This window comes from Spermophilus citellus (assembly GCF_964194105.1).
Source record: "Spermophilus citellus genome assembly, chromosome: 1".
Classification (NCBI taxonomy): domain Eukaryota; kingdom Metazoa; phylum Chordata; class Mammalia; order Rodentia; family Sciuridae; genus Spermophilus; species Spermophilus citellus.
In genome coordinates this window covers 189502961-189515298 of record NC_138182.1, presented here as the reverse complement: position 1 = coordinate 189515298, position 12338 = coordinate 189502961, and positions in this window count along the sequence as shown.

The following is a 12338-nucleotide window of genomic DNA, read 5'->3' as shown; positions in this document are numbered from 1 at the left end:
GCTTACCACAGCAAAATGGTGAGCTAAAAACTTAGGATTCTTAAATTCTCAAGTCAGGACATAGTCTGAAGACTAAATACTTTTATGATTTCTCTAATAGATTATCTTTTATCCTGGAGATAACTATAGTACTGGCATAGATAAAAATAAGACACAAGTCTGCTTCTTAAGGCTAATAAATAATTGCAAACATTGACTTCATAAGCACTGCATATTTTATGAAAACACTAAAACACTAATTGAGAAATTATTAGAATTGGAATGGGGACAGCTAGGTGAATTCAGATATAACCTGCTACCCCCAAAGTAATTGGGCTTTTTTTTCCTAGCAAAAAACAAACTATATTTTTCAATGAAACTGTCCTACCTTTCATAATGTTCAGAATGACCTCAACTGAGACAATTTCATTGCATAAGGTTGACAATTTCCTTTATGTCATCTACCAACTCTCATGGCCTCTTGACCTATAATTAGAGAAATATCCTCAGATGTTCAAGAGGGGCAGCAAAAGCGAGGCACTAAGCAACTAATCAAATCTATCCCAATTTAGAAGACATGCATACTAAAGTAATTGCAACTTAATGTCATAAAAATTTTAGGAATATGTTTAAGAATAAGTTGTTAGTCTACCAGAATAGAAAGGGAAGAACAAAGGTTTAGATTGGACTGAATCTGGTTGGATATATTTCCCAGGGATTATGAATTCAGTATTCAAGCTTTGACAACATTAATTCTAAAAGTTCTCTTAGCCAGCTGAGATAAACCTGCATCCAATGGCTGTGAGAATTAAATGAGATTAGCATGCTATTAATTATATTAACAGAGTCATAGGCCAGAGACCTGACTCTGAGGATCACCCCAAACCAGCCACTCACCCCAAAATCCACATGGAAAAGTAATGATAAAAATCAAGAAAGAAAATTTAACCATTATGTCCATGCTGGGTAGATGAGGAGATGAGTGTTTCCAAACCTGTCTTTGGAGGTGCTGACATGTGCTCCCAGATTGTATAGAGAGAAACAGAAATATGCACAGTCAAGCAGCCTGGAAAAATGGTGAAGGAGAAACACAAGGGATTCCTGTCCCAGAGACTGTGATTCTGCCCATTAGCAGGGATAGCAGATTTTTAAAGAGGTAATCTGAGAGGACACCCCATTTGGTCAGGGAATATCCATCACTGGGGAAAAGCTGTTCTTGCTATAATAGCATCCATCAAACTAATATGCCTGGGGAGATTGGCAAAATAAATGACTGCACTCAGAAAAGAAAAAGAAACTAAGGCCAACTGGTGTTTGTAGGCAGCCTCTTCAAAGGAATCTTCAAGTAAGCCTAAAGAAAAAGATGGAAAGGGCCTCCTTCACTACATATCAATATGCCTAGTATAAGAAAGAGCTCAAAAAGGAGCCTCTGGGTACAATTGACAGTGGGGGACTCACTTAAAGTTGATGGCATCATGATAATGGTGAGGCAGACAGGACAGGCTCAAAAAGATCCTGTGCTCCAACCCCATGAATGCAACCTGGGGGTTTTTGCATATGCCAGATTGTCTGATCTCTCTCCTGGGATAAATTTTTTTTGTGTAAATTACATGCATAGATAAAATTCATAAGGACTGTTTGAGAATATGAATTTAAGAAAGGATCCAAAACTAGGAAAGATAAAAGACAGTTATAGATATGGAAATATATTTTAGTATGGAAATTAGAAGTTAAAGGAAGTGTTTCTGGATGAAAAAGTATTTTGTCTGACAAAGTAATATTTTGGGGCTAAAGTCCAAGATGAAAGATGTCAAAACTAAGGATGTAAAGAAGTTGTGAATATCTAAGTAAGTCATAGAAGGTTTGTGGAAGGTAATTCTCAAAAGTTTGTGTTTGTGATTGAGTTGGCTATAATTAGCACAGTGAAAGTTAACTGAACTTTAATGTACTGATATGAAGCAAAGTCTGAAACATTGATCTGCTCCTATCAAGATAATTTTCTTGTGTTTATTAGGTTTTATTACTTGGGGAAACTGTCTTTAAAAAATTGGGGATTAGGGCTGGGATTGTGGCTCAGCGGTGGAGCACTCGCCTAGCATGTGCAAGTCCCTGGGTTTGATCCTCAGCACCATATAAAAATAAATAAAATAAAGGTATTGTGTTCAACTACAACTAAAAAATAAATATTTTTTTCTTTTTTTTATTGGTTGTTCACAACATTACAAAGCTCTTGACATATCATATTTCATACATTAGATTGAAGTGGGTTATGAACTCCCAATTTTACCCCAAATGCAGATTGCAGAATCATGTTGGTTACACATCCACAATTTTACATAATGCCCTATTAGTAATTGTTGTATTCTGCTACCCCTACTATCTATCCCCTACTATCCCCCCTCCCCTTCCCTCACATCTTCTCTCTCTACCCCATCTACTGTAATTCATTTCTCTCCTTGTTTATTTTCCCATTCCCCTCACAACCTCTTATATGTAATTTTGTATAGCAATGAGGGTCTCCCTTCATTTCCATGCAATTTCCCTTTTCTCTCCCTTTCCCTCCCATCTCATGTCTCTGTTTAATGTTAATCTTTTCTTCCTGCTCTTCCTCCCTGCTCTGTTCATAGTTGCTCTCATTATATCAAAGAAGACATTTGGTATTTGTTTTTTAGGGATTGGCTAGCTTCACTAAGCATAATATGCTCTAGTGCCATCCATTTCCCTGCAAATTCCATGATTTTGTCATTTTTTAGTGCTGCATAATATTCCATGGTGTATAAATGCCACATTTTTTAATCCATTCATCTATTGAAGGGCATCTAGGTTGGTTCCACAGACTAGCTATTGTGAATTGTGCTGCTATGAACATCGATGTGGCAGTATCCCTGTAGCATGCTCTTTTAAGGTCTTCAGGGAATAGTCCAAGAAGTGCAATAGCAGGTTCAAATGGTGGTTCCATTCCCAGCTTTCCCAGGAATCTCCATACTGCTTTCCAAATTGGCCGCACCAATTTGCAGTCCCACCAACAATGTACAAGTGTACCCTTTTCTCCACATCCTCGCCAGCACTTGTTGTTGTTTGACTTCATAGTGGCTGCCAATCTTACTGGAGTGAGATGGTATCTTAGGGTGGTTTTGATTTGCATTTCTCTGACTGCTAGAGATGGAGAGAATTTTTTCATTTACTTGTTGATTGATTGTATATCCTCCTCTGAGAAGTGTCTGTTCAGGTCCTTGGCCCATTTGTTGATTGGGTTATTTGTTATCTTATTGTCTAATTTTTTGAGTTATTTGTATACTCTGGATATTAGGGCTCTATCTGAAGTGTGAGGAGTAAAAATTTGTTCCCAGGATGTAGGCTCCCTATTTACCTCTCTTATTGTTTCTCTTGCTGAGAAAAAACTTTTTAGTTTAAGTAAGTCCCATTTGTTGATTCTTGTTATTAACTCTTGTGCTATGGGTGTCCTATTAAGGAATTTGGAGCCCGACCCCACAATATGTAGATCTGAGCAAACTTTTTCTTCTATCAGATGCAGAGTCTCTGATTTGATATCAAGCTCCTTGATCCATTTTGAGTTAACTTTTGTGCATGGTGAGAGAAAGGGATTCAGTTTCATTTTGTTGCATATGGATTTCCAGTTTTCCCAACACCATTTGTTGAAGATGCTATCCTTCCTCCATTGCATGCTTTTAGCCCCTTTATCAAATATAAGATAGTTGTAGCTTTGTGGATTAGTCTCTGTGTCCTCTATTCTATACCATTGGTCCACCCCCCTGTTTTGGTACCAGTACCATGCTGTTTTTGTCACTATTGCTCTGTAATATAGTTTGAAATCTGGTATCGCTATACCGCCTGATTCACACTTCCTGCTTAGAATTGCTTTTGCTATTCTGGGTCTTTTATTTTTCCATATGAATTTCATGATTGCTTTATCTATTTCTACAAGAAATGCCATTGGGATTTTGATTGGTATTGCATTAAACCTATAGAGAACTTTTGGTAATATCGCCATTTTGATAATGTTAGTTCTGCCTATCCATGAACAGGGTATATTTTTCCATCTTCTAAGATCTTCTTCTACTTCTCTCTTTAGGGTTATGTAGTTTTCATTGTATAAATCTTTCACCTCTTTTGTTAGGTTGATTCCCAAGTATTTTATTTTTTTTTAGGATATTGTGAATGGAGTGTTTTTCCTCATTTCCGTTTCAGAAGTTTTGTCGCTGAGAAATGCCTTTGATTTATGTGTGTTGATTTTATATCCTGCCACTTTTTTTTAAAAATTGGGGATTATACCTCATTTAAAAAGTATTAAATAATTACATTGTAGCTGGCTAAATAAGCAATAGTTACTTACATTATAACAATGTAATTGACACCTTAAATACATGTGACTATGTATATGTATGCATCTGAGAACTATATCTGTCTAAGCCTTGTCTAAGTGTTATATAAAAGTTTATAAAATGAAAGTTTATCAGCAAGATAAACAATAAGTGATCCCTTTTATACATTGTATCTGACATAGAAGGGCCACACTGTCATTTTAAGACCTGTCTTATATCTCTTTGCTTTTTTGGGGTAGGGTACCAGGGATTGAACTCAGGGGCACTCAACCACTGAGCCACATCCCCAGCCCTATTTTGTATTTTATTTAGAGACAGAATCTCACTGGGTTGTTTAGCACCTTGCCATTGCTGACGCTGGCTTTGAACTCACCATCCTCCTTCTCAGCCTCCCAAGCCACTGGGATTACAGGCATGCACCACCATTCCAAGGCTTATCTGTTTGCTTTCACTAAGTCAATTTCTGATCATTAGCACTGTTTCCAAAATGTATACAAGATTGAAGGCTAACCTTGATTTTTGTTAACCCATGCAGATCTATGATTATTATCTTCATACACTCTGGACTCCAAATTGTACTTTAAAAGTTGAACTTAGTTAAATGTAAATCTTGGGAGAGCACTTTGCCAAGTTGGTGTTCTCCAAACAAAAATTATGTGTAACAAAAGTCTGAGATTTGTATAGAAATAACAAATTTGGTTGATATTTCTACATGTCAAATGATGTTTTTAATATCTGGATAAAGTAACTTGTTGTCAATAAGTTATATATAAAATTTTCTGTTACTCTTCAAACTAGAATTGGAATTTAAATGCATTTTTGGAAGACACTGAGAGCCTGATCTGTTTAAAGATGATATTGTAAAACATGAAAACATTCTGCCACTTTTTCCACAAAAAGGAAGTTAAAAGCTCTTTTAACCTTTCTTTGATTCATGTTTCAGATATAATGCTGTATTGTGTTATTTATGAAGAGACCCCATCTTACCGGAGATAAGGCTCTGCCTCCCACCTTACTCCATGTAAGAATGGCTCCAAAATAGGCTGAAATTCAGTTCATTTCAAATTGTATTCAAAAGACTGATTTTTGTTGTAATGATTACTGTGATCTCACACAGGGTATATAATGCATGACTAAGTAAAAGTTTCAAGATTATAAAAGAATTTTTCTTGGTTCGTACCTATTACATGATATTGATCTGTTATTTTGTATTTTCCTTGTAAACTTTATAACTGTTGCCCAATGGTGTTTTGCATAGGTACTGCTTCAAAAAAAAAAAAACCAACTTGGGTTAATTTGAGATAATAAGGTATCACATAGTTAGTATAAAATGTTGACTTCCAGTACTAATACTAATTAACCTCAATTAAATGAAAGGGGTAACTGTAAAATTATGGATATTGTTACTCCCTCTTTAAGCCTGGTGAAACTAGCTTGCTGGGTGTTTAAACCAAAACTTGGATACAAAAGTCAAAGAAATAAAAGGGCCAAGGAAAAATCAACCAAAATTTTGGCCCTTGCTCTCTAAGATCAGCCACGACCTAAAGAATGATGGGATTCCTCTCTAGGCCCTGCAACACTGGTGAATCATAGAGAAGATCCTAGAGAACAGAAAGCCCTCTAGTGCACACTAGGCAAAGAGGAGGATCATTGGAGATGGAAATGTCCCTGATACTTCCAAGAGAAGCCACCTAAGATCAGCATGACCCTGACCCATTCTAGCAGATGGCACCACTTGCAGAGGAAAGCTAAAGGAGCCAAGAGATTTTGCACATATCCCCAAGAGTAATCTCTGAGGAATCTCAGAGATTCCTTAGATTTATCACCTGTTTGCATCAGCTGACTCTTAAGAGTAAGCAAGAACAAGATCAGTTTTGACCAACTTGGTCTTAAACACCTGGCAAGAGAGTATAGCCTTAGCACAATCCTACATGAACATTTAAAGGGAAAAACGGTGGTTTATTTGAGTGAAAGTTAAGCTGTATCCTTGTCTATTAAGTGTAAATAAAGTACAGGTGGAGGCTATAAAGGAAGTTTTCTTGTGTGAGAGTGCCTCATAATGATGATCACAAAAGACTCTAGCATCACAAGTTCTTTCCTGAGTTAATTTGAGCCTGATCTCATAGACATATAAAACTTCCTAACTTTCTATATTGATAAACTTGGTTTGTTTTTCACGGATATGATTAAGAGCGTTCTCATGATTTCTAGAGACTGGCTGAAATACTAATTGCTTTTGTGCTTGTTTGCCGCAGTCTGGCTGGGCACAATTCAGGAGCCACTTGTCAAGCAGAAATGAACTGTATTTTTAGAACACACACGCTGCACCTCAGGAGCTCTTCAGGAATTCCCCCAGAGCCCAACTGCCACCACCGGCTTCCAGCGAGCCTCCCAACCCCCACTCCTCCCGCTCTTGAGGCCAATTGGCTGGGTCGAGTGGGCGGAGCCAAAAGAGTCCCCCAATAAGCAGTTCCATGGTCTGAAAGGGCAGGGAAACAGCTCAATGAGCATCACCGCAGAGGAGCCAATCAGCTGGCAGCTGGAAGTTCGCTGGGGCCACTGTGAGCCAATCAGCTGGAAGTTTGCTGGGGCCACTTTGGCTGTGGCTCTCAACATTTCCCCCTCTCTGTTTAATTAAACAACAAGAATGTGGTTTAGGGACCATGCCTGCCTTAGGTTGTCCAATACTACACTTGTTAAGTGCAGGGCAAGCTGAAATAAATTGTCTGCAGGGCAGGCTGAATGAATATTAGCTTCAGGATAACCCGGGCACTCAAAGCCCCCTCTGTCTGGTCCTTTATCACCTGTTTGCATCAAGTCTGACCACTCAACCCCACTCAAGGCTGAACACTAAACCCCACTCAAGGCTGAACACTTGACCCCCACCCGTCTGGTGCAACAGAAACTCACATCTGACCCCTGCCCCATCTACCTGAAGGCAGAAGATGACACCCCTAGCAACTATTGTATGATCCAATCATTGTACGCTAACAAGGCAGCTTACAGACCCAAAGACCCCATTAGATTTTGGCTATAGAAACTCCCTCCTTCCAGACCCCTCCCCCCCCCTCTCTCTTCTCCTCTTTCTCACTGCTGCAATAAAGATCTCTTGGTTGCTCTGAATATCATGGTCACTTTCCTTTCAGTGCTAATTGTTTACAAAAAAAGTAATGCTTTGCTGTCTTGTTTATAGTTGGCTTAGTATGATCCCTGCCCTAAGTATGTGTTGTCCAGTCACCTGTTATCTGCCAAAGGCAGTTGTGAGGTCACAGTGATATAATGCCTCACCAGAGGCCAAAAGCTCTGAGGCCACTCAATGATTTGCTGGCACATTTAGAACCATAAGCCAAAATAAGCTTTGTCTTTTTATGAGTTAATTATTTCAGGGATTTTGTTATCATTGATGGAAAGATGACTAGTTTCCCGTTTCTGGAAATCATACAACAATTTCATGAAAAAGGTGCTTCACAAAAAGATGTTTTCCTCAACATATGCCCCCCATCCTCATTCTTACAGTTTATAATCAGTAGAGAATAAATCTCTGTTCTGGGAGATATAACTTACACCCTGCAGGATATGTCTAGATATGACTAATATATTCTGGTGGGAATCAGGAAAACATGTGAGAATGGATTTTGAGGTTATTGGAACAGAATACAGAATTTAAGGCTAGAGGTGGTAGTGCTGAGGGCCATTACCAAGTAGGAATGACGCATTCGAAATTTCCTTGCCAGCGTACCCCATGTTAAATGACTTGCCTTGGAATTTTGCTGTTGACATTGCATGTAAGGTGACCTTGCTCAAGGAAGGCGGATCTGGGTTTAGAGCTGATCAGGTTTGAGGAAGTATCCCAGTCCTTGGGTTTAGGGCGTTCCCAGTTTAAGACCTTGGATTTTAGGGAAGTTCGATGTTGAGGATTATTGCTGCTGGAATTAGGGCGTTCCTGCTGCCTGAGCTCCCGTTGAGTTCTCGTGAGATTCAGAGAGCACTTTCGGAAGAAAGCCTCGTGGAGTAGGTGAATTGGGTGGCAGCAGAACTGGGATTGCCCGAGAACGTGTGTGGAGGCCGGTGTGAGTTCAGGAATAAAGAATTGCTGTTTGAATCTACAAAGCTGTGTGGTGGCTCGTGATTCTGTGCCCAGCCAAGACTGTGGCATTTGGTGGTCCGTACGGGGAGCATCTGAAACTTGGAGGTAAGTGAAATTGCTCGCCCCTGAGGGAAGGCGAGAGAATGGGTGACCATTTTAAAAAACGATGTGTTCTTGTTTTGATTTATTTCGTTTTTGTTTCAAGCTGCCTGTCCCTAGAAATTTCTCAGGCAAACTGGGAAAAATGGTTGGCTCAAGGTTTGAAGTTTGTCCGCCCTGAGGAAGAGAAATTTGATACAACGATTTTTTATTTAGTTTTTGTTTCATTCAGTTGCGGTTTTGTTTTGTGTTATCTTATTGGGTTGCGTTATCTTTATAGAAGATTAGAAATTAGTAAAAAAGAAACCGAAAAGGTGTTAAGTAAATTGTTAGAGGTTCAGACCATGGAGAAAGACATTTTAGATCAAGCAAAAGAGAAGGTCTCTAGAGCTAGTCAGACACAGGAAGAAAATTTAAAGGAAAAGGGGTTATTAGGAAAAAGGCCACAACAAGGGGCTGTTACTAACTCCGTTTTATTACCAGAGGGCGTAATTCAACCAACAGCCCCACCGATGGAAACAGCTGAGTGGCCCTCAAACCCCGTAGTTGATAAGTGGGATCCTGAGACAGGACCTCAAAGATTAGCATGCCCTGTACTTGAACAGGTAGGAGGGCAGCGAATTCACCGTGCTTTAGATTTTAAAACAGTGAAGCAGTTAAAGGAGGCTGTAACAACCTACGGTCCCCAAGCTCCCTTCACGGTAAGCATGGTCGAATCCATTACTAACTTGGACATGACGCCAGCAGATTGGGCTAGCATGTGTAAATCTGTGCTAAATGGAGGACAATATTTGTTATGGAAAGTTGCCAATGAGGAATTTTGCACGGAGACAGCTAGGCGAAATGCAGCAGCCAGTTACCCTCAAAGAAATCTAGATATGCTTTTAGGAAAAGGACCTTATGAGGGTCAATGGCAACAAATTGAATATGATCCTGCTATATATGCACAAATTGCTGCAGACGCAGTTAGGGCATGGAAGACTTTACAAGGACATGGAGATTCACAAGGTCAGCTATCTAAGGTAATACAGAGACCTAATGAACCTTACGCTGACTTTGTAGATAGGCTTATTCAAACAGCCGCCAAAATTTTTGGGGATACAGATCAAGCAATGCCATTAATAAAACAACTTGCTTATGACCAAGTGAATCGTTGCTGCAGAGAGGTTATTAGACAATGGAGACATGAAGACTTAAATACATATATTAAATTATGTAGAGATATTAATGAACAAGGGCAAGTCTTGGCAGCTGCAGTACAACAGGCTTTAGATGCCAGGCCAGAAAGATGCTATAATTGCGAACAAACAGGACATTTTAAAAGGAGTTGCCCTGTAAGAGGAGATTTTAACAAAACTAGAAATCAAATGAATAGAATACCGGGTATTTGCCCACGATGCCGTAGAGGGAGACATTGGGCTAATGAATGCCGTTCTCAAACCACCATAGAAGGTACTCCGTTATCAAAAAACGGACAAGGATCAGGTATTTACCCACGATATCGTGGAGAAAGGCATCAGGCTTCATTGCCAAAAAACGGACTGAGGGGCCCAATGCTCCGGGGCCCACAACCACAAATATACGGGGCAGTGGAGGAACCCAGCAACACCATCAGGGTGGTGCCCAGGACACATTGTCCATTAAATCCCTCATCAGACAAACCCGAGGGAGCACAGGGTTGGATATCTGCGCCTCTGCCAGAGCAGTACTAACTCCAGAGATGGGAGTTCAAATCATTCCTACAGGAGTAAAAGGACCTCTTCCCCAAGGAACAGTAGGCTTATTATTGGGACGTAGTTCATCTACATTAAAAGGACTTATGATAAGTCCTGGGGTAATTGATCCCGATTATGTAGGTGAAATAAAAATTATAGCTAGTTCTCCAGGAGGTATATCAGTAATTTCACCTGGAGATAGAATAGCACAGTTGTTAATAATACCCAGCCTACGTAATAAGTTCTCTAGTCATAATGTAGAAAGAGGTTCTAAGGGATTAGGCTCCACAGGTGTAGATTGGGCTATGTTGTCTTTAAATTTAGATTCTCGCCCGATGCTAAAACTAAATATTCAAGGTCACGAGTTTAATGGGCTACTGGACACAGGTGCTGACCTTAGCATCATATCTCGTCAAGAATGGCCAAAACATTGGCCATTACAACAAGCCATTCAAACGCTTCGAAGCCTAGGAGTGGCAACTAATCCCCATAGAAGTTCTATGGTATTAGATTGGAAGGATCCTGAAGGATGTGAAGGAACTATACAGCCATATGTTTTGGATCACCTTCCTATTAATTTATGGGGACGAGACGTCCTGGATCAACTAGGTTTGATGTTAACAAATAACATCAATTCTAATGCGCCCACTACTAGGACTAGACAAGGTGTTAAGAAAGAAAAAAGATTAGGAAAACAAGAACAAGGTTTAGCAGCACCAATTCAATTAGATCAAGGAACAGACAGACATGGGTCGGATTTTCAGAAAGGGCCACTGAGACAATCAAAATTACTTGGAAATCAGAAAGACCAGTGTGGGTTCCTCAGTGGCCCTTGACTAAAGAAAAGATACAAGTAGCCCATGATCTGGTCAAACAACAATTAGCGGAAGGACATTTACAACCTTCCGTATCTCCCCATAATACTCCCATTTTTGTCATCAAAAAGAAATTGGGTAAATGGAGATTATTGCAAGATTTAAGAGCCATTAATAATGAGATGGTTATTATGGGACCTGCTCAATCAGGGATTCCTCAATTGTCTGCTTTACCAAAAACGTGGCATGTTTTATCTATAGATATTAAAGATTGTTTTTTTTCGATTCCAATTCATCCCGAGGATAGTCCACGTTTTGCATTTACTATCCCTGCATTAAATCATGAAGGTCCTGATGAGAGATATGAGTGGAAAGTACTCCCTCAAGGTATGGCTAACAGTCCAACTATGTGTCAAATCTATGTAAATAAAGCAATCCAGCCACTTAGAAATCAAAATCCTGAACTAAAAATATTTCACTATATGGATGATGTATTATTAGCACATAAAGATAAAAACATATTGCTGGAATGTTATGCCACACTTACGAACTTATTAAAAAATTATAATCTAGAAATAGGAATACATAAAGTACAATTAAATTTTCCAATTAATTATTTAGGAGTTCTATTATCCTCAACCATGGTCCGTCCACCAAAAATTCAAATACGAGTAGATCAACTCAAATCACTCAACGATTTTCAAAAGTTATTGGGAGACATAAATTGGATAAGGCCTCATCTAGGCATACCAACAGGAGAGTTGGGACCTTTATTTGATATTCTAAAGGGTCCATCAGATCCAAATTCACCCCGAATGTTAACTCCTAAAGCTAGAAAGGCATTAAAAATTATTGAAACATATATGGAAAATATGCATCTAGATGGAATTGATATAAGTTTGCCTTTATTATTTATTGTACTACCAACAAAAAATATTCCTACAGGAGTATTTTGGCAAGAAGGTCCATTATTGTGGATACATTTATCTTATTCTCCTAACACTATTCTTACTAGGTATCCTGAGGCTGTAGGACAATTAATACTCAAAGGAATAAGAGCAGCAAAGGGAGTGTTTGGAATTTCTCCCAATAAAATTATTACTCCATATACTATGGATCAAATTGATGAGTTAGCTAATGAGTTAAATACTTGGGCAATAATCATGTGTAAATCTAATGTTTCATTTGATAATCATTTGCCATCGAATCCTTTGTTGTCTTTTTGGTCTAAGCATCCTGTAGTTTTTCCTAAAATGACAAGGAAAACACCTATCATGAATGCTACAAATATATTCACTGA